Genomic DNA, 19,390 nt, shown 5'->3' with positions numbered 1-19,390 from the left:
TGCCAATTGCTAACGAGGCAGGTGCAGATTAACGACAGAAGGATGAATTTGGTGCCACATATTTTAATTTAAAGAAAACCCAGTTTCTGTAATTAACAGAAGAAAGACAATATAAGTTGGACTGTAGTTTCCACAAGTGTATAGCCTAATGGCTGCCGACATTAACAGACGATTTTGCTAAACTATAAAAACAATAAAACCAAACATTTTCTATTTGAACACAAAATACACTGCATCATTACAGCTTTTTTACAGGGTTTCGACATGCTCTCTACATTAATCCAGCTGCCTGTGATTAATTAATATCACAACAATGTCCAGAGTGCCTTTGTCCACTTGAAAAGTGATTGAAAAGTGTCACAAGCTGATTAAATGTACTACAAATGGATAATTATGTCATTTTGAAAATTTCTGGATATCCATTTTTGAATCTTGGTTGCGTGTCGTTCATGAATGATTCGTTCATTTTGAACAAATCTTTAATATGACTCGGGACTACCGAGTTGTCTCAGAGAGTGATTCGTTCATTTTGAACGAATCTTTATTATGACTCAGGACTGCTGAGTTGTCTCAGAGAGTGATTTGTTCATTTTGAACGAATCTTTAATATGACTCGGGACTACCGAGTTGTCTCAGAGAGTGATTCGTTCACTTTGTTTTGACTGCACGTGTGCATTACGCAACATATGGGTTCTGATTGTTCTGATTCTGAATCGACAGGTGAGATCTGAGTCTTTTGTTCTTCCTGTCAGTCCCATAGAGACGGGAAGAGAAAAGATTGGTTCATTTTGCTGAACGAGACTCTTCCCACTACTCTCACTGACAGTTGCAGCACGATATGAAAGACAACCAATGAAAATGAACAATATGAAACTAAAACGACACAAGGTTAATTTAAAATGGCTTAGGAACAAGTGGATAAACTCTATTTAGAGGTGGATAAACACAGTTTGGAGGTGGGAAAACGCTATTTCTGAATTTTGGGAGGTGCGTAAACGGCGTTTACATGCGTTTAGCCTCCACTACATCCCTGATCACGACTGATTTTATGACAGTTCCACAAAACAGTTAATTAACATCAAGTCTCTTACATTTTAGATGCAATATTGACTGTTTTTGTTCTTTCAGCGGCGAAAATAGTTCCAAACAAAGATCACGTCAGTGTGTTACTGAACGATTCAGTGTTTTACATGAATCGGTTTAAATGAATCGGTTAAATCAAAGATTCAATTACCTGTTCATTAAAAGTCCCATGGCATGGACTGTTTTATTATTTTATGTTTTCTGAGGTTTACTTATATTGTTAGTATGGTTTTTACATCAAAAAATGTCAAGAAATAAGAGGCATTTTTCTATCCTAATATTAGCCCTCTGGCTTGAATGCTCTGTTTCAAGGGGCGTGTCGGCTCTGATTGGCTGACATCTACATTTGAAATGAGATTGAGGCGGAGGGGGCGTGGCTTAGCCAGGCGCGAGCAGCAGCGCTGCCAGTCCAGAGAGAGACGGAGAGCTGGGGAAAGATGGCTGAGGAACTGTTATTGGACTGAGTTGTTGAGAGCGCGAGTTTATTTTGTTTGTATCGGAGAGCTCTGAATAAACACGAGTGAACTTTGCAACGTTATTTCTCACACAAAAGAAACACGATTTCAATCAGAAACAAGATTATTTTTCTCACACCACTGGCAGATCATTTTTCCTGTTTCAAGCAAAAACTCTTCATTTTGATTTAAATTTCAACAAACGAAAAAATATCTTATGTTATTTTACTGATCAAGTAAATGCATCTTGATTTAAGATTTGTTAGATATTTAGACTAGAAACAAGACAAAATGACTAAGTAAGAGGAGCATAATTGCAGTGTTTAGACATTATTCTGTTTTTTTGTTATAAGTCAGAAATGACAAGGACACCAATGACACCGCTTCACGCGATAGAAAGTCAATGGAGAGCGTTGACCACAAGAAGACCTCGTCCTCCACAGAAGACACGATGAGTTTTGAAAGTTTGAGCATCAAATAGCATTTTCCCATGATATGACCATTATATGGTTGTTTTTAAATGTATGACCTGCACTGCAAAAAATGCTTTTCTTACTTAGTATTTTTGTCTTGTTTTAAGTCCAAATATCTAAAAATTCCTACATTAAGAAACATTTACTAGACAAGCAAACATTTTTGTCTTGTTTTGGGGGGAAACCACTCAAAATTAAGAGAGTTTTTGCTTAAAATTAGCAAAATTATCTGCCAATGGGGTAAGCAAAATAATCTTAATTTAAACAGAAAACAAGATTATTTTACTCACCCTTATTGGCAGATTGTTTTGCTTATTTTACGCAAAAAATCCTTTTATTTTGAGTCATTTTTTCCCCAAAACAAGACAATAATTTTCTAGTAAATGTTTCTTAATGTGATTTTTTAAAATATTTTGACTAGAAACAAGACAAAAAAAATCTTTTTTTTCAGTGTCTTATGACCTCATGCTCTACTACAGCATCATGTGGTGTGATCTTCACACTGTAAGTACGAGTGATACAACGCTTTGCGAACCTTTTTAAATTAACCTGAAGAAAACCTCTACAGAATTGTGGTCAAATGTTTCCAGATTATTGGTTGATTTCTCAAATATTACATGGCTGTATTTTTAGTGCTAACAGTCAAAAATAAAAATAAATATTTAAAGAAATATTGAAATATTTTTTGGTGATATCATGTTTTTTGTTCTTACTGAGAACCATCTTTAAAAGAGTAAGCTACTTTTTTAATTTGCAGGGTATAAGCTGGACTAACATTAATAGCATAATACTCACTACTCTTGAGTACTTTTAAAAGGGCTACTTTTTACTCCTACTTTGAGTAGTATTTAGGACAGGTACTTTTACTCTACTTAAATTACATTTTTTGACAAGTAACAGTTCTTCTACTTGAGTATGCTTTTTCAGTCCTCTTTCCACCACTGCCTATCTCACACCGGACGCACTCATACGCGCGAGCTCAGTTTTGAATCGACTTCACAGAAGAACTGGACGATGGGTGTATCTTGTAGCACAGGGTGAAATAAGTATGTCTATACATGGACGATTTGAGGGAAATATAATATAAATGTATTAAATTGTGCACCTCGTTGCATGTCCGTTTTTATTTCGGCTCCCATGTTAACGGGTGAGTTTGCACACCGTTCCAGTTTTAAGTTCAGCTCAGCTCAGCCTTTTGAAATGTTATTTGAGGTTATTTACGCTTTTCTGGATTTAAAGGAACAGTTTAAATAAAGAGAGAAAATGTTTTGTGCACTTTTTTTCATTTTTCCAACACTGGTGTCACTTTATTTTTACCTGTTTGTGCTTCTGGAAAATATTGCTAATGATTTTTTACCAGTGCAATTTGAAGCACGGAGAGAGCAGAGCTGAAGATAGCCTACATTTAGTTAGGTAGAGACTATACATGTGAATGAACATACAATTATGTCATGAGATTTCTGTTTTGTTTTTTAACCAGGAAGGGTTTGCGTTCATTGATTGTTACTGTTTATCTCAGTTCAGCAGAAAAAGCACTTTAGTTGCTAGTAATGTTGAAATTAATGTATTTTCAGCGCAGATTTAGAGATGAAGGCATTTTTTCATTCATCATTTTTTGTCAGACATGGCTACTGGTTGAATTAGATATTTTGTACCAACGCAACTTAAACAGAACAACCTCAAAATGAGATACATTTAGTAAAGGATTGCCTATTGCTTTAACAATATGAAAAGACATTTTTATCTATGAGAACATACTATATTTTGTTCAATAAAGACACTTTTTTTAATCTACACTAATTTCTTTACTCTGGCAAAAAGACATGAATTCATGTTTTTATAGGTATATAATTGTCCGGACCTCGGCCAGTGAGGAAGGTTAATTTACTGGACCCCAAGCAATTTTAGTTGAAGACCCCTGGTTTAGACTGAACCTCTTCTGCTTCTGCTGCAGGAGATGAGAACACATCTTTACAATTTACTGGCTCTTAAAAGAGTCTGCGTTTGTGATATATGTCCTTATTTCATGCGAAGTGCTCGCTCGCTCTGTGTGGATGTGTTTAAATCTGCTGTAAGTTTGTGTTTTTGTCCCCTATCACACATGCGCACTTCAATAAGCCGACAGAAAGCAGGTTAATGCGTTTACATGCAGCGCGAAATCAGGCTAAGAGGCAAAAAAACGACCTGTCCCGACCGGTTTAAGCTTACGCCGTTTATGAGCTTACTCCGATAACAGAAAACGGGTTACCGCGTTTACATGACCATGATCATTGTCGGCTTATTATGAATAATCGGCTTAAGAACGTGCATGTAATAAATAGTAACCCGGCTGATGCTAACTAACATCTAGCGTCCCGTTCTTAGCGTATCTCTTCTGTCAGCACTGGCTTCACATGTGCTATTTTCAGCCATTAGGATAATCAGATGGAAATCCGCCTCCTACTCTCAAACACACACATTTTCAGCACTCATCCACCCGGTTAATATTCAGCTTTTAAAGGCTGTCATTCGGCACATTAACTGGCTGCTGCCTGTGTAAATGTCAGCGCTCAGAGCGATGTTTTTATCGTTTATTCAGCTGTGGTGATCAAGTGGAGACCAACAGAGATACTTTAACCCTGTGAGTTCTCCAGCGCTTGCTTCGGAGATGTTTCGCCAGAAAAACGAGCCCGGTAATCACACGTGACTCAACATCTCTAAACCAAAAGCCCCACTCAAAAACACATTTATTTAGGCCCTTATACACTGTAAAAAAATGTCTCCAAGTGAAAATTTTCTACTGACGGATCACATCTACATTTTTCAGTTGGCCAAATTTAATTTCTGTGAATTGGATGCAATTTATTTCACATAAATTCAATATGGCCAAATGAAAAATTTTGATATGATCAGTCACTAGAAAAGTTTCAATTGGAGATTTTTTTTGTGTATGACACATTTAAATTCTGTCCACTTTACTTAAACATATCTACAGTGTAATTGTTTTTGTTGGTTTAACTTAAAAAAGTAAGTAACCTGGTTGCCTTACAATTTTGAGTTTATTGAAATTAAAAATTTGAGTTGATACAATGAAGGAAATTTGTTTAATAAATAGAAACTCAAAATATTATTGTATCTGAACCATATAAAAAATTGATAAATCTTGAAAATAGCACAATATGGCTGCGTCATCACAAATAAAACACAATTACCCAATATGCTTACAAAATCTTTTAATAATATTTGAATAAAGGTTGTCAAATCTCAAAAATGTTCATTGTATTAACTCAAAAATTTTATTTCAATGAACTCTATTTTTTGCTTTGCAAGGGACTGCGTTAGGAGAGTAAATTTACGGATTAAAGTGTTATTTTATGCGTTTTTCAGTAAAGGGAAATATGTTATTAGTTTATGTTAGTGTTTAATGTTCAGTTATGTTGGGCACGGCTCTAAATAAATTTGAGTTTGTCCAATGAGTTATTTTTACATTTTATAAAAAAGAAATATGCTTGTTGTTTTTTACACTGTTAGCCCAGATTTCATATTTAATTAAACAGTTTAATTGCAACACACTTAATTTTTTCAAGACTTAGAGCAATACTTTAAAAATGTCAGTAAATTCTACTACTTCAGTACACGTAGTTGAATGTGTGAATAACTTTAAGTGTAATGGATTACATTAAAAAAGTTTAGACTGACCACACCCACCTGGTAGCTGCTGCAAAGTTTTAGACGACGCCACTTTAATGTGGCAGCTGCTGCATGTGGTTTCGTAAAGTTGATGGTGAGTTGTTAAAATATAATTGTTTTAATCCAGTTTTTTGTTTTATCTTTTCGCTGAGATGCTGTTTTGAGTAAAGACACTGTTTTAAGTAACATTTCTGTTTGAACACACGACAGGCGTATTCATGGCATTTGCTGTGCGTCTGTCTTTTCCCCATTCTTCTGATTCATTGTGTGAGTAATGAAAAACATCTTTCTGTTAACAATTTAAGGAATTTCGCTGGCCAACTTGTAACTGTTAGATTATCACTCCCGCGCAGTGAACACTATTCCACTTAAATTACGTTATCTGTATGGCGCTTTCCACGGGATTCTATGGTCCATTGTTCCCTTTTATTGCCGAGGAGCTATTTTTGAGCACTGAAAAAAATCGTTAAACAGGTTGTAGTATTTGCTAATCATTTTCACGCGCTTGGGCATGTTCCGACACGCATGGTTTAACCCTTGCGAGTTCAACACGCACCGCGCAATGCCTTAACTCCCGTGATGAGAGATTTCGCAGCCCGTTTTCGTCTGTGCATTTTCTCCTATTTCACCGAGGGACTACTTGCGAGCGAAGAAAACATGCTTTATTAAAGACCATGGGATTTCCAATATCATTTAGTTGCTTTTGCCACTGTCTTGCAGCAGTCTGTTTAATCCCTTGTGTTTCCAGTGGAGCTTGAAGTTCAACAGGACGACCAGTTTAATAAATCTGGTGAGTGAATTAAACTTTAAAAGCCACGCTTTATTTTGATAGTCATTGTATTAAATAAAAGTTGAATGAATGTTTAGATGCAAACACAAATGAACGCTCTCTAACAATGCATGTGTTTATTGTGTTTCAGGTGGCAGGAAGACATGCACTGGAAGTGTAAGTATTGTTCTTTTAACTGTGAAAAAAGATCACAGTTATTTAAACATTACAGACTGAAACATGGTAGTTATGCTAGAAATGAGCAGTATGCAGGATTTTTTTTAAAGCTAGAATTAACTACACAAATAGTTAATGACAATGGGTATTTATGGCCATTTGGGGGTTTTCAGCACTGAGACAAACATCATGTTTCACTAACCATGCCTTAATATAGTTTGCCATGTTTTATATTTTAGGTTTATTACGAGTTCAGCCGAGTAGTGGGGAGAAATCTCAGAGAGAGCTTCTTTGATGCTCTTGACCATTACTCTGCAAATCTAATGGACATCTCAAGAAGAAGAAAGGCCTTGCTGGTCAGCTTTTGGCGGAGCTTTTACGTCAGACAAGGGTGGGTTTATTTGTCTACATCAGTCTACCTTATTCCTCCTGATTTTTGTCATCCCTTCTTTGTATTCTTAACTGTCTGTCCTCTTTTTTCACTTTCTTTCCCTGTCTTGTTGTTCTTACTTTTTGATGATCTCCCTTTACTCTCCTCTCTCCTTTTGTTTGTCATCTCTTGTCCTGTTCTTTATTTCTCAAAACTCTTGAAAAAGTAATTAAAGTGGCATGTGCGTATTCCAACCAAACTGCTGTACAATATCTGCAATATCTTCCAGACCAACAGATGTTAGGTCCCTTTGCCTTCGTGGACTGCCTGTCATTTTGGGTGATGATCCTTCAACCTTCTTTAAGACCTGCTCCGTAAGTTGTAAAACGTTTGTTTGTAAATTTTGCAGGTAAATTTTAATCCATTAAAGGGTTAGTTCACTCAAAAATGAAAATTATGTCATTAATTACTCACCCTCATGTCGTTCGACACCCGTAACACCTTCGTTCATCTTCGGACCACAAATGAAGATATTTTTGTTAAAAGCTGATGGCTGAGAAAGGCTTCAGATAGACCTCGGTTGGTATTAAGTACATTCACTCTAACAAGAACCATAAAAAGCACTAAACACATCGGTACAAAGTGCATCTCTCAACAGTGGCTGTTATAATAGTTTTTTGCGTACAAAAATAAAAACTTTATCCACCAAGTTATGTGAACTCAACGCATGTGCGAAAATATGATGCAGATCCGCCATTCGGATACATGACACCAGAAGCGAGGAGGAGCGCTGCTATCTGTGAGTTCACGTCCGAGACCTACACGGAAGACAATAACTTGGAGGATAAAGTTTTATTTCGTTTTTTTTTTTTTTTTGTGCACAAAAACTATTCTCGTTGCTTCGTAAAATGATTGTACAGCCACTGTAGTGAGATGGACTTTGTATCGGCGTCTTTAGTGCCTTTATGGGTCTTGTGAGTGTAAATGTACTGAATGCCAATGAAGGCCTATCTGAAGCCTTTCTCAGCATCAGCTTTCAACAAAAATATCTTCACTTGTGTTACGGGTGTCGAATGACATGAGGGTGAGTAATTAATGACAAATTTCATTTTTGGGGGAACTAACCCTTTAATGAAGATTTGTCTGCTACTAACTTCTTTTTCACTGGAGTCCCATGAATTATTTTAATGATTAAAGTAATTAATGACATTTTAAATTAAATTCATTTTTTGGTAAACCAACTTGTATGTATAAAAAAAACTTGCCCAATATATTTTGATTTTGAAGGACAGTGCTATCATAATTTATACATGGCCAGGTTGCAAAACTGCCATGAATGTGGCATGACATCAAAGGAGAACATTTGTCCTGTTTAGTGCATGACTTTATGACTGGTATTGATTGCTTTTGTTTACTTCTGTGGAGATTACACATGCTTGATTTTATAGTTGGAAATAGGTTTTAGTCGTCAACATATTATTTAACTGCAATGATCTTGTTTCTTTCTTTGTTAGGATGTTACTGATGAGGACTCGTACCACCAAATTCCCGTAGGAATCCCAGGGTGTCCGCGGGGTTTTAAAAAGTATTAAAAAGTGATAAATCAAAATTGTCAAATTTAAGGCCATTAAAAGTGTTAAATTTGGTCTCATAGGTATTATTTTTTTCCAAATTAGGTATTATTTTTTCAGACTATCAGGTGTCCTATTCTGATTGAAATTGTATCTGCGTTCGCGTTAGTTCGTTTAAACATGGGCATTAGCATATCTGGGCACATAATCAAAGATCTTTCGTCTCCGTCTCAACGTATGTTTGATGCTGACGTCATATTCAGCGGTCGTTCGGCATCCTCTCAGAGCACTGCGCTCAACAGAAGGGGCTGGCTTACGTTTTATTTTAGACTTGCTTCAAGGCATATCTTCAACGACTGTCCTCATAAGAGCAATCTTAAACGATGTATATATATATAGTCTAAAATGAACAAAGAGTTGTGAGAGAATGAGGCGCGATCCATAGACAGTATAAACAGTGAGATCCGCGTGTCTGTCTGCTCTTAAAGGGACAGCAGCCAATAAAGCTTCCTGTCAGTAAAGTTAAAGAACAAAGGGAACAGAGAAAATGACTCGCTGGGCTTGACTAAATAACTTTTGTAGCTTTAATAAGGATTAACTATTTAATTTATAGTTTATGCAGTGCAGACTGCATATAACTTTGATAACTGTATTCAATTTCTGTATATTTCCTAACTGTTCAGACAGGAAGGGCAGGAGTAAACATGACATTTATTATGGGTTTATGTTAGCATTGTTTTAAGTTTACTTAAATTAAAAACTGTTATATTTTTGAAGCCTAATAATGAATGTAAAAAAAAAAAAATCAGTAACTGTATTGATATCAGTAATACTGGCCTTCATTCATAAAAAGATGCCATTTAAACAAGTATTTAAAATAATACTTTTTAAGTCTTTATGTTGTTTCTACATTAATTTGATTAACTGTGAAATTATGATATTAAAAATGTATTAAAAACGTACAAAAACTTTTTTTATTGCGATTAATCACAGAAAAAATGTGTGATTAATCTAATTAAAAGTTTTTAATCGATTGACAGCACTAGTTTTTAGTATTTTGTTTAACTCAACTTAATTAACAACTTATCGCAGTTATAGAAATGTAATATTTGGCTCAGGTTTTGTTGTTGGGAAAAAAACACTAAATAATTTAATTGCTGAATTACCAATTATTAATTGAAATCAAATGTGTATGCAGTAATGCTTCTCCTTAACCAACCTTTGTGAATGTTGAGATCTATTTTACTGTGTCTGAATGATAACTTATAACAGATTTCCTCCTTGTGTCGATTCTAAATCTATTCTTTTTTGTATGTTATATCTCAAAATCTGTGTAAATAATAGAAAGGTCGCTGATTAACACTTCACAATTCAGTGTCGTGATGGTTTTAAAAAAATATTTTAAAGGTAGTAAAAAAGGTATTAAAAAGTAGTAAATTTAACTTAAGGATTGCTGTATATACCCTGAATCCTATGTGTTGATGCAGAAAGTCCACAGGTGAACCCTTCCCAAGTGTGCATCATCTTGGAAGGGAATTCGGTTATGAAACCAGACAACCTGCCTCAGGCCTTCTGTCTTCTTTTTGGACTCATTTATGGCCTTCACTTGGACTATCCAAAGTGTATGAAAAACACTTTCCATTTCATCCAGCAGGTATTTTTTAACCTTGGAAAGGTGGACTTGGCACCAAAAATTAAATCCTTAAAAAATCAGCTTACAGCTACAGTGTAAAATGGTGTCCTACACAAGATGTTTTTTTTTCTTCTGTGTTCTGTAAAAAAAAAAAATTCAATTGTTTTTTGTTTTTTTACAATTAGAATTGTTTGTAGAATTAAAGCAGCTTAACATGACAACCAAAATTATTGATATACTGCATGCCACAGCACTTACAGAACTGGCGCACTAGTTATTCAGTGAAATCATATAAGCAACTTTTCATTTACTTTGAAATTGAATTTTTATTTTAATCCGTAGATCCATCGTTCTGCCTCTATTGCTGAGAACTCTGTTGTGTTGCAATTTCAGAATAGTCTAAGCACACATTTCCTCACTGATAGATCAGCAGACCATATCTGCAGGAAGTTAAATAATTGTACAGATTCCCCAAAGAAGGGTAAAAAAAAGATATTTTTTCTGAGAGTGATGGCAAGAACAAAACAAAGCTGCACAATGTCAATTTTCTGAACTGAGGTGTGAAAGATAAACAGGTTGATTTTATATTTGTACAGTATGTTCATTTGCTTAAAGTATTAGTTCACCCCAAAATGTAAATTTCCTGATAATTTACTCCCAATGCCATCCAAGATGTTCATGTCTTTCTTTCTTAAATGGAAAAGAAAAGTTTTTTTTTTTTGAGGAAAACATTTTAGGCGTTTTCTCCCAACAATGGACTTCAATTGCAACCAATAGTTGAACATCCACATCAATGCAGTTCCAAAGGGCTCTAAAGTGCTTAAAATGGTACCGTGCGATCCCAGCTGAGGAATAGGGTCTTATCTAGCGAAGCGATTTCTCATTTTCTTAAAATAAAATAAATCTATTGTAGCGACTCAGGCGAATCAAACACACAATCGCCAGTTACATTTAACAAATATGTTTTGAAAGTTGTGCTCACTAGCATACCTTCCCCCAACACAACAGAGAAGGATTCTTCAGTCACCCTGGAAACCATCTGATAAGGTGTTTTATGGCCCCCAAAAGAATTCGGCCACATGAAGTCTTATACACAAAGAGTTTAAGACACAGAGCTTTTGCCTCAAATTATAGACAAACCATCTATAAATGAACATGCACCCCAGGACATTATATGTAAACACATAACTGTCTTGTAAAATGTTTATTCTGTATGGTATTTTGCATCTTTTTATCTTTGTCTTAACAAAGTACTAGTTCAGATAACCTCATATATGTCATGTCTCCTATCAAATTAATGCTCACTTCACGACTTACACTTCCATGTATATCACTTATTCAGAAAATGCAGTGTGTGTTTGTTGCATTAATTATAGTATGAAGACTCAGAGACCCACTGAGTCGAACGTTCAAACAAAGAGCTATAAATTCTGCTGAGGAATTTCCCGCCGGGAAATCCCAACACTCTCATTGGTTAAGTCTAACCCTGGAGGGTGGGACTATTTCCAGACCTTAAAAAGACCAGTGAAGACTAGGGATGGGACGAAATATCGTTTGACAAAATATCGCGATACAAAACGTGACGAAACGCATCGAGGTCGAAAAAAATGTATCGCGAAATAAAGATAGATGGCACTGCTGCATGATTTGCGTAGAATGAGGGTGGGGTGCAGCAGCAAACATTAATAGGGAAAGAAAAGGGTTGACATTAGCATTAATATTCTAAACCAAAAATGCAGTTATTGCCTACATAAACTACCATATTTTCTGTTTAACTTTTATTAGACTCCAGAAAGAAAAGTGTGTTTTTTCATTGAGCACATTCTCTGCAGTCTGAGCGCGATGCACTGCAGCTCACTCTCGCTCATGTCTGAGGTAAATCATTAACACCATCACCGCTTACCGTACAACTGTTTTATTGAACTAAATACATTACAATCGGCTAAAACGAATGCACAGGTTACTTTCCTGAACAAGCGCGCTCCCGAGTCTGTGTTCTTCACACTGTCCACGTGAATCGCGGCCCAGTTCGGCGCGCACGTGCAAAATACCGGCAGTTAGTTCAACAGGATATGCGGGTCTCTTAAAGGGGCCGCACTATATTCCTACTCGTGTAATATGGACCTCCTCCAGGTATGGTGTGGTTCTGGTTCGCTCACTGGTACACATTAACAATTTTTCATACGAACTTTGCCCTGTTCTGAATTAAACTGCCAGTGTAAAAACTCCCTTTATATTCTTAAAATGAAAGAAATCACTAACAGTTACTTACTCATTATTTTTAAGTTTAGGCTTAAGAGAACAATTTCTTAGATAAACATATCTATGACCTTTGATATGTCTAGTCTTCATACTGTATTGATTATTATTGAATAAGTATGGTTTCACTAATAATAAATGTACATTTGCATAAAGCATGCATATTTGTCCATACCTATGTTGATTAGAGTATTAAAAACTTAATTTAAACTTAATTTAAGATACATTTACAATTGCTAAAAAGGTGCGATTTAAAATCGAGTTAACTCATGACAATCATGCAGTTAATCGCGATTCAATATTTTAATCGATTGACAGCCCTACAGTGCCCTCCACAATTATTGGCGCCCCTGTTTAAGATGTGGTCGCTGACTTCTAAAAATTCTTCTTTTTTTTTAAACAATATAGAACCAAAATGCAAAAAAAGAGAAAAATCCTACCTTTCGTTTAAGTACATTACTTTGGTGGTAAAAAAAAAAACACAGATTTGAAAAAAATAAACATAAAATTTGATATCGTATCGTGACGTATCGTATCGTAACCCTGGCATATCGAGGTGCATCGTATCGTGAGTTTAAGTGTATCGTCCCATCCCTAGTGAAGACAGGCCTCGCTTCTCCTCTTCTCTTACTCCGCTCTCTTCACTTCTCCTCTCTCTCCCTGTGGGAGCCAACACCCACCCCTGCATTGGTGGCATTAAGCCATGCCACCAATGCAGGCCCTGCAAGCAGGCCTCAGCCCTTCCAAAAATCTCTTCTACAATCCGATCTTCAAGAACACGAAGCATCGCTAAAGCAAACAGCCGCTTCCCTCCCAACCTCGGAAAGGACCGCCGGACACGCAGGAACATACGCACACAAGCGAGAAGCCAAAACGAAACCAAAAAGAATGCAAGTATTCGTATTCTTACTGCTGTAAAGAGGGTGTGTTATTCTCCCGTTGGGATAAATTAACTCCGTGAAGGTCGTATTTGGGGAACTGAAGGAAAGCCGTTTCTTACCCTCCACTTATCCTCCACTCTCTTTGTCTCTCTCTCTCCCTCTCTCTTTGTCTCTCTCTCATCTCTCTCTGTTATCTCTCTCTAACTTCAGTCTATTCATTATTCTCTTTTATGTATTCTTTCGTTAATATCTATACTTCTACTCTCGTGATGCATATTTAGTATGTACTTTCTGTGTGAATTGTAGTGTTATTATTTTTAGTCTGTGTTTATTAAACCTTCAAAAGACATTTAGTGAGTTGAATCTGTTGTTCTCCCACATACACAAAGTCAATGAAACTTGCGATCTAAACGTTACCTAACTGCTTATGCTACTATGTTAGTAAAGTAAACTGTATGACCATTTGAAATATTGAACTTATCCTGATCAGTAAAGTTAATGTTTCTTATGCGCTCGTAAAGCAGTAATCCCTTATTGAGAATTGATTTGAAAAGTCTATAACTAATTTGCAGGACAAACTTAGTAGGATAATTTCAAGCAATTTCATAAAGGGTTACTTGTATTTAATTAAACAATTTTCCCTATCGGAAAATTTTAATACGTAATGAACAACTGGCAAATCATATTCATAAATTCATGAATATTGAATATTAAATCCCTTTTGAGTTAATTATTCCCCGAGACATTAAACTCATGAGTCGTTGTTGTTACACTATATACTTTTGAACCACAATTGATCGTCTTATGCTGGTCTATGATGTTTCAGGCATGACATAATCAGGTTGAAAAGGTCACACCAAACTTGGGCGGAAGTACCGCCGCATTGTTTACAAAGTGTGGAGGGATCATTCAAATTGTATTGTATGTTGACTCACATATTTATTATTGTTTTACCGTTTTTGTTAAAAGCGTTTCTATTAGTCTTAGAGCATTTGATTTGTAAACAATGGAGTGGTACTTCTGACCACTTTCGGTGTGACCTTTCAACGTGATTGTCATGCCTGGCTCATCACAGACTAGCACAAGATTATCAATTGTGGTTAAAAAATATATCGATTTTTATTTTAGAAAATTACCAATAATTTCGCTAGATAAGACCCTATTCCACAGCTGGGATCGCACCATACCATTCGAATCACTTCAGAGCCCTTTGAAACTGCAGTGATGTAGACGTTCAATATCCAATATCCAAAAATCCTTAAATGTTTTACTAAAAAAATATATATATATATATTTTTTAATTTATTTTCCTCTGAAGAAAGAAAGACATGAACATCTTGGACGGCATTAGGGTGAGTAAATTATCAGGAAATTTTAATTTTGGGGTGAACTATTTATTTATGTGCAAATGTTAAAACAAGCTTTCATGTTCTCGGGGAATTGCACAAAACTACTTGTTAGATGCACACTCTTTATGAGAGAGAAAAATTGGAATCTCTAAAACTTGAGGGCAAAATTGTTTTAAACTTGTTTTAAAGTCTTCACTGTATTTTTGCAGTTTGAAAAGTTTTAAATAAAAAATAAGAGAGAAGTCTTTTGTTGTCTGATTGCTTTTGTATATAATGTAATGCAATTAAAAAGATGAGTAGAGTAATTAAACAGGTATTAGGCTACTTAAAATTAAAGTATTTAGTCTATTCAACTTGAAATAATTATTAGAACAGCTAATATCATTAAGTACATTTAACTCAAGTTTATCAAGTAAACATTACTTAAATTTTTTAGGGCAACCAGTTTCCTCAGTTTTTTTAAGTAAACTCAACTTATCCGGGTTTAGAGTGTAGAAGTTTTAAAGGTAAATTAAATTGATAAATGTGTTCACCTTACATAATAAACTTTTATAAATTTAACATAACATTATTAAAGGTGCACTATGCAACTTTTCGTCCACTGGAGGGCGCCTATTCTAAACAAAGCAAAGGTGTATTTTTTTTTTTTTGTCATTTAGTTTATGTTTATGTTTGTAGTATGTTTAAAGGTGCACTATGCAGCTTTCCGTCCACTGGAGGGCGCCTATTCTAAACAAATGCGTAGTTTGATGACGCCAAGTGTGAGCGCAGGATCTTGGGACATGTGGTCTTCACCTCACAGCCGGTGGAAAATAGGACTCGGGCAGAAATCATGTTGATGGATGTGGTTATTAACGTTACTGTAGTGAAGCAGAGCAGGAGCGAGTGTTGAGGAGCTGAGCACGGCCGCTGGAGCGATTGATACACAAACACACCGAACACCGGGACTTTTATTATGACGGGACGGGACACAGTCGCCGGGCGCTCGCACTTCCGGCCTTGATGATTATAAGGTAAAGCAGCTCTGTTTATCATATCAGATACATTTAAGTGTGTTTAAAATGATGTTATGACGTTACTCTGTGCGTTCGCTCGGCGCTGCTGTGACATGTTCACACTGCTGAGAGTAAAGCGCTTCTGCCAGGCCCGGATTGGCTAATCGGGAGCACCGGGAAAATTCCCGGTGGGCCGGTCTGTTTTTTTGGCCGCGAGGGCCGTTGTTGTCATGGCATTGGGTTTAAATATGATTAAATGTCCTAGGCTGCCTGCACTCACAGCAGCCCCCCTTTTTTATTTTACCACAACTATTTTTATTTATTATTTTACCGCAGTCCCACTGTTTTTATTTATTATTTTACCGCAGTCCCACTGTTTTTATTTATTATTTTACCGCAGTCCCACTCTTTTTATTTATTATTTTACCGCAGCCCCACTTATTTTCTCGCAGAGCCCAGCCTGCAGGTTAATGATGACGTGATTATCTTTTGACTCCCTGGCCCCGCCCCCGATACGGCGCCTTGCAACTTGCTCAACTGTCAAAATAAAACTGTCAAAATAAAAAAAAAAGTCAGATAACAATGGATCGGAAGCGCAAAGGCGGAGCTGAAAAGGCCAGAATAAAAAAGAAGAAGGCTTTAGAAACTGACGCGACCAAATGTTCAAAGCTGAGCACATTTTTCCTCAGAAAAAATAATGAAGACGACGAGGCCGGTAAGCTATAACGTGTTACGGTAGTTAGGACGGAGCAGTGAAACATGCTATCGACCGTGCAAAACAACGTTGTCTGCAAACCACATTCATGTATCAAACTTTTTCTTGTAGCTCTTCAGCAGCAGCCGCCTCCTCTAGTCCGTTTTGCTGCTAATACTGAAGAGCAAGGCCGAGTAACGATACCAAGCTCCAGTCATGAGCCCAACACACCAGAATGGGCAGGTAGGATTGTCATTCAGAAGAACTAATAGTAATGAAGAGCCCTGTTCAATGAAAAATGCCCTAAGATAATTAATGATACCTGATGATTCAGCAATACATTATTGAAACTGACTTGACTTGATTTTAAAGCATTGTAAAAAGGGGATATTTGTGGTGAGAAATAAATGCAACAAATTTCATTTAGTGTCAGAAAGTGAGCCAGGACCCAGTTGTGAAGAGACTAATGCTCCTACTGTGAAAGACACAGGTAAACTGCTAGTGTACCATAGTGTGTGAATAAGCAAACATTATCACTGAAAAAATGTTTTTCTTACTTAGTATCTTACTTGTTTCCGGTTCAAACATCTAAATATTCTTAATTCAAGATACATTTACTAAACAAGTGAAATGGCATAAGAAATTGTCTTGTTTTCTGAAGAATAAAAAACACCCTAAAAAATAAGTGATTTTTTTGTTGTTGTTGTTGTTGCTTAAAACAAGCTAAGTCTAAAACAATTATTTTTCTTGTCATATTAGCAGATAATATTCTTGTTTTAAGCAACAACAAAAAAATCACTTAATTTTGAGGTGTTTTTTTCATACTACCCGTATATAAGACGAGGTTTTGTGTCCTAAAAATAAAATGATTCCGTGTTTGAATGAATCGGTTGAATCAAAGATTATACAACATGTTCGTAAACGACCTCAATCTTGAATGAATCAGCCGTTTGAATGAATCCTTTGAATGAATGACTCAATGACTCACTCATTAAGACTCACCTGCTGCCACCTACTGGTGGTTTAGTTTCATGTTTAAACATTTTCTCAAATGTCTTATTTATCCCAAAATACAAATCTCATAACATTATTTAATGCAGTTGTATTTTTCCTGTTTAAATTATTTAATTTGATTAGTAACAGCCCTATAGTGTCTTATTTTAATTGAATGTATAGATCAAGAATATAAAATAAGATTAGGGGTAAATATGCCCTTTAAAAAAGGTAAACATATCACAAATATGCAGATTGCAATATGCCAAAGCTGATTGAACACTGGTGAGAATATTGATACAGAATAAATTATATTTACAACACAATAAAATACTGTCACAGTTACAACAACTTTCTATGCCCAAGTGTTACTAGTAACCGATTATGTTTTAATCAAATGATAGTGAATATACAAAGCCCACGATTGAAAGGGAATAGGATAAAAGTAATATAAATTAAGCCTACATATTTTGCCATTTGTAATTTTTTAATTTTTAATTTGCTTTGCTTTGATTTAATTCAATTTAATTTGAACATGCTTTCCATGTCAAATATGTTAAAGATTACAAAATGCTTTTATTGTGATTAAATACAGGTGTACTCGAGTTTAGGGATACAGAAGGAAGCGTGAAAGGGAGAGCAGAGTCGACTCAGGGACAGATAGCAGAGTCAACAACTCAGCAGCAGAACCCAGAAACACAAGCTAGGAACAAGGCAGATAAAGATGATTCTGTTGATAGTTTTGATTACTTTGCCCGACCTCAGTCACAAGATATACATACATTTTTTTCTTATCATCCCCAACAAATCCCAAATGTTCCTATACCAAAGGTTTTCAATAGCAAAGATGGAACAAACCGCAAGTGGCTAACTTACTGTGAAAAAAACCAATCTCTGTACTGTTCAGTTTGTTTGGCATTTGCACCTTTGGTAAGTGATGGCCCTTTCATGAAGGGAGGCATGAAAGACTGGAAACACATTCACCAAAGGATAGTGGAACATGAAAAAAGTAAGACACACAGAGATAGTGCAGATGCTTACTTTCTGAAAATACAAAAAGCAGATGTGAAAAGCCTGTTGACTGGCAACCAAATGTCATTACGTGCTGAGCAAGTGAAAAAGAAACGGCAGGTGATGGAGCGTATAGTGGATGTTGTTAAAGTCATAGGCAAATGTGGCCTTAGCTACAGGGGAGATGAAGAGGGAGCCTTTAGCTTAGAAAACATGGCTGTTAATCATGGTAACGTCCTAGAGTTGATTCTACTCTTGAGTAGATATGACATTTGCCTCCAACAGCATGTTAACACTTGCATTGAAAACAGCAAAAAGCAGCATGAAACTGGTGCAAAAGGCAGAGGCGCTCTAGTTACTCTGCTGTCAAAAGAGACAATAAATAAAGTTGTGGATGTCATTAGCCAACTGATAAAAGTGACTATAGCAGACGAAGTGAAACAAGCTGGTATGTTTTCAGTTCAAATTGACACAACCCAAGATATCACCTCCAAAGACCAGTGTTCAATCATACTTCGATATGTAACAGATGTCATTCACGAAAGACTTATTGCTATGGTGGACTGTGAGTCATCTACTGGCCAGAATTTTGTAGAGCTTCTGGAAAAAGTGCTACTGAACCTTAATATTGACATTGGCACATGTGTGGGCAATTCAACAGATGGTGCAGCTAATATGCAGGGTCAGTTTAGGGGCTTTTCTACACTCCTCTCTGAGCATTCCCCCAATCAGGTTCATATTTGGTGTTATGCACATCTTTTGAATCTTGTACTGGCAGAGACAACAGGCAGTGTTGTGGAAAGTGCGTCCCTGTTTTCACTGCTTAACGATGTAGCAGTTTTTTTAAGAGAGTCATACAAGCGCATGCCGAAGTGGGAGGAGAAGAGTCAGGACAAGCATCACAGGCGACTGGGCCCAATAGGGCCAACTAGGTGGTGGGCTAAGGATCAGGCACTAAGTAAAGTGTTTGGGTGCTTCGGGAATCCTCAGGAAGGCTTGTTTTTTGAA

General features: G+C 36.2%; 1 protein-coding gene and 1 long non-coding RNA gene across 6 annotated transcripts in view; both read left to right on the top strand.

The window, feature by feature from the left end:
* Nucleotides 1-19,390, top strand: part of rbfox3b (RNA binding fox-1 homolog 3b) — a 622,784-nt gene that overhangs the window by 165,297 nt on the left and 438,097 nt on the right. The gene's annotated exons all lie outside the window — the stretch shown is intronic.
* LOC137050179 (uncharacterized) lies at nt 5,750-8,556 on the top strand. 2 transcript variants are annotated; one of them, XR_010899895.1, is made up of 6 exons: nt 5,750-5,947; nt 6,401-6,470; nt 6,601-6,626; nt 6,866-7,017; nt 7,286-7,370; nt 8,511-8,556. It is a non-coding gene; the product is annotated as an uncharacterized lncRNA (long non-coding RNA). The 2 variants fall into 2 exon arrangements; XR_010899894.1 differs by lacking the exon at nt 5,750-5,947 and having other exon boundaries at nt 6,215-6,470.

Source organism: Pseudorasbora parva, chromosome 2 (assembly GCF_024679245.1).
Source record: "Pseudorasbora parva isolate DD20220531a chromosome 2, ASM2467924v1, whole genome shotgun sequence".
Lineage (NCBI taxonomy): Eukaryota > Metazoa > Chordata > Actinopteri > Cypriniformes > Gobionidae > Pseudorasbora > Pseudorasbora parva.
This window is presented reverse-complemented; position numbering and strand designations above follow the sequence as displayed.